Consider the following 3,914-nt stretch of genomic DNA (forward strand, 5'->3'; position numbering starts at 1 on the left):
ATTTGAATAATAAAAGACATGGAAGCTCCCACCATACAAAGCTTTATCGCAACTTATTGCAATCCAACATGCACTATGGTGCATCATGTAATTAGATGTTATTTGAGCCTTGCTATTCTTAATAAGTGAAGGATTAGGAGGAAGATTAAAGTGGGCATCATCACTTAAAGCTATCTACAATTCATTTGTATGCTTTTTAGACTATGGTTGGTGGGCTTTTGGGCCCAATGTGGGTGGCCAAGTCTTGGCCTTGGGCATTTAGGGTTAGAGAGGGTGGGAGCCCTAGCCCTATCTTTTTGTATAGATTGAGTGGATATGGAATAGGCATAATACATCAACCATTGGTTGTGGCTATTGGCTTGCCTTATCTTCCCCTTTTCCATTATGCTCTCCCCTCTCTCCCTCTTGTGCTTTATGCCTCCATAAACTCATCGTTAGCAATGTCATTATAGCGTGTGCCTCTCTTAATTAATGAGGGGATTATTACTTATGATAGTGGATTTGGGTTTATTATTATACTTAACCTTACATTCATGAGGTGATTAGTGTGGGTGTAGAGTTTATTAGGGATCATTATGGTGTTTTTACACGTGATTGCCATATTAAGAGCTATAGATAACTTTCTTTGTACTCCCTCAAAGTGATTAAAAGCTCTCCCCAACAACAAGAGCCTAAAAACACCATAATGATCCCTAAACAAGCTCTACAACCACACTAATCACCTCATGACTATAAGGTTAAGCATAATAATGAACCCAAACCCACTATTATAAGTATTGATCCCCTCATTACTTAAGAGAGGCACATCACTAATGACATTGCTAAAGCACAAGAGGGAGAGAGGGGAGAGCATACTAGGATAGGGGAAGACAAGGCAAGCCAATAGCCACCATAACCAATAGTTGATGTATTGTGTCTACTATTCCATATCCACGGTATCCAATTTATACAAAAATAGATGGCTAGGGCTTCCACCCTTCTAACCCTAACCCTAAATGCCCAAAGGCCCACACTTGGCCATCCACATTGGGCCGCCCAAAAGTTCGCTAACCATACTCTAAAAAGAATACAAATGACCCACATTATTATCAAGAGATGATCATAGTAAGAATTAAAACTTAGTTTATGGAATCATAAATTGAACACCATCCACTTAAGTGAGTAAAATTATTTTACCTATAATGTTCATACTATGGTCCGTTTTTCTTTTCAAATGTACAATTTTATTTAAAAATCACTCAAAACTACCCCATTATTTAGTAAATTTATCTTTGAAAATGAATTTTAAGATCCCTTACATTGAACTCATGTGTCATCTTAAATATTCTTTAGTGGACCCCATGAGGGTTCCATCACCTATTGTTGCTTGTTATGTAGATAGACTATAAGGCACTTGCTTGCCTAGAGTGTACAGCTCTCCATGCTTACTGTCTACACAACTATGGGGAAGGTTTGTTTCAAATCTCAAATCTAGGATGACTAGAACATTTTGCATTTGAGTGTATTTTAAACTCACTTAATTATGAGGGACTCAAGTATTGAAGTTGCATGGAATCAGCCTTGTGCCTAGGACTCCAAATCTAATTAGGTTTAATGTTTATGTTGTGCAAAATCAAGAGCCTAGTAGTTGATGGGCTAGTTTTTGTTTTTGTGTGCCTTTTGTCCGAATCTAATTAAGTTTAATGTTTAGGTTGTGCAAAATCAAGAGCCTAGTAGTTGATGGTTGCTAGTTTTTGTGTGCCTTTTGTTCAAATCTAATTAGGCTTAAAACAAAGAGCCTAGTAGTTGATGGTGGCTAGTTTTTGTGTGCCTTTTGTCCAAATCTAATTAGGCTTAAAACAAAGAGCCTATTAGTTTGACGACTAGTTTTTGTGTGCCTTTTGTCCTTAGCTTGTATGATCATTTTCTATTTGCATCCTACGGGGGATATGGCTAGAGAATTATTCCCATTATAATCTTGAATGAAAAGATATATGAATAAGGATACACAATTCAAGGGTTAAGAATTTCCTTCTTGAGGCACTTCTTTTACGAGCATAATTGATTCAAAATTGTGAATTCGAACACCCTTTTAAAGTTCTCTTGATTTACTCCTCCACTGTGATGATGAGTGTAGGCTAGATTTATTCAAGACTAGGCATGATTTTTAATGGGCACCCTTTCCCTTCAAAATTGACGGGTTTGCTGAAATATAGCAAGTTTTGTAGTATGGAATTTTAAAATTTTGCAAGTATTTTACAGTTAAAATGCTCAAAAACACGTGTGATGCCCATCAAAAAAGCAACTATGTTCGAGACGATTGGACAGTGGGAAAGGTTGATTAATGCTTGATTTCACATAATTAAAGTAAGCAAGCAAACACATCAAATGAATGATCATAAATAAGTTGGGCATATGTGCTCTAAGGTGGGCCCATGATGGACCTATGAGATGATAAGACTTGTGGGTAGCAGCATCTTGAGACGACTGCTTGATTTAACACAATCAAAAGCAAGCAAACGGTTTCAACCGCCCCCTTCTCCCATTAGGCATGCGGTCCGTCAATTCTGTCTCAAAAATAACCCTCACAATACCCCCCCCAAAAAAAAAAGTGGGCCTATGTGCTTATGAATTCGTGTTTTTTATTGATATGTGCATCTAAAAAACCTTTAAACACATTTTCTATTCAATTCATCTATGCATCACTCTCGGCTCAATCAGAAACTGCATAATTTTATTCAATGTTTGATCAAGGGGTATAGTTTACATGTAAAAAAACTCCCGGCTCGTAAAACAAAACAGAAATTAACATTTTTTTCTTGGCACAATTATGATTTTTTCTTCTAGATTTACATTAGTATTTTATTAAATGTTTGACTCCTTAATTTAAAACATTTTTTCTTGGCACAATGATGATTTTTTTTCTAGATTTACATTAGTATTTTATTAAATGTTTGACTTGGCACAATTATGAATTTTTTTTAATACTAACTGTTTGACTTGGCACAATTATGATTTTTTTTAAATACTAAATGTTTGACTTGGCACAATTATGATTTTTTTTTCCCAGATTTACATTAGTACTTTATTGAATGTTTGACTCCATAATTTTATTACACTAAAAACAGTGCTCAAAGAAAAACAATTATGATTTTTTTTCCGAGATTTACATTAGTATTTTTTTAAAATTTTTGACTCCATAATTTTACTACTTTACTCATTAAATAAAAACAGTCAAAGAAAAACATTTTCGCAACAAAACAGAGGCTATTCATGTAGGGTTTAAAAACCGATCCTGCTGGGGATCGAACCCAGAATCTCCGGTTCCGTAGACCGGCGCCTTATCCATTGGGCCACAGGACCTCGATGTTCAATTGCTATTCTTTTGCATTATATACTAAAATACTGTTACCACGGAAGCTCTCACACAACCAGCCCTAAATGAGCAGGTCCACGCACTACCTTATCAGCATTATGAACTCTAGCTTGACACAACTCCACGTCTCGATCTCAACACAACCAAAGCGAAGACCCACTCATTGTTCAGAGAACCCTAGACCGCCGCGATCCTCCTGCTATAATGATGGTAACAATTGGTGGGTAGACACCCTCCCCCCCTACCTCCCAATTCCATGGAATCATCACCACAGGTAGGACACCGTGTGGAAAGAAGAAGAAGAAGAAGAACCTATTGCCTATCTCTTCATCAACTGTTGTTGGACTCTCGAGACACTGAGTTTTCTAAATGCATGCATGAAGAGGAAGATCCCATTTAATTGGAAAGAGCTGCTATTGGGAGAGGCATCTTCTGTGCAATTTTTGAATTTTATTAGATCAGAATACCTCTGGACTGTCTAGCGTTATAGGAATACATTTCTTTTTAACCGTCTTCTTGTGCATTTTGTGGGCCTTTTTAGCTTCCCATGTGTCTGCAA

At 36.7% G+C, this 3,914-nt stretch overlaps 1 non-coding gene across 1 annotated transcript; it reads right to left on the bottom strand.

Moving 5' to 3' along the window:
- Positions 1 to 3,269: 3,269 nt before the first annotated feature.
- TRNAR-ACG (transfer RNA arginine (anticodon ACG)) lies at positions 3,270 to 3,342 on the bottom strand. Its single transcript has one exon. It is a non-coding gene; the product is annotated as a tRNA-Arg (tRNA).
- Between the last annotated feature and the right edge of the window lie 572 nt (positions 3,343 to 3,914).

The sequence above is a fragment of the Cibotium barometz genome, chromosome 1 (assembly GCF_041138505.1).
Source record: "Cibotium barometz isolate CiBa-2024 chromosome 1, ASM4113850v1, whole genome shotgun sequence".
NCBI lineage: Eukaryota > Viridiplantae > Streptophyta > Polypodiopsida > Cyatheales > Cibotiaceae > Cibotium > Cibotium barometz.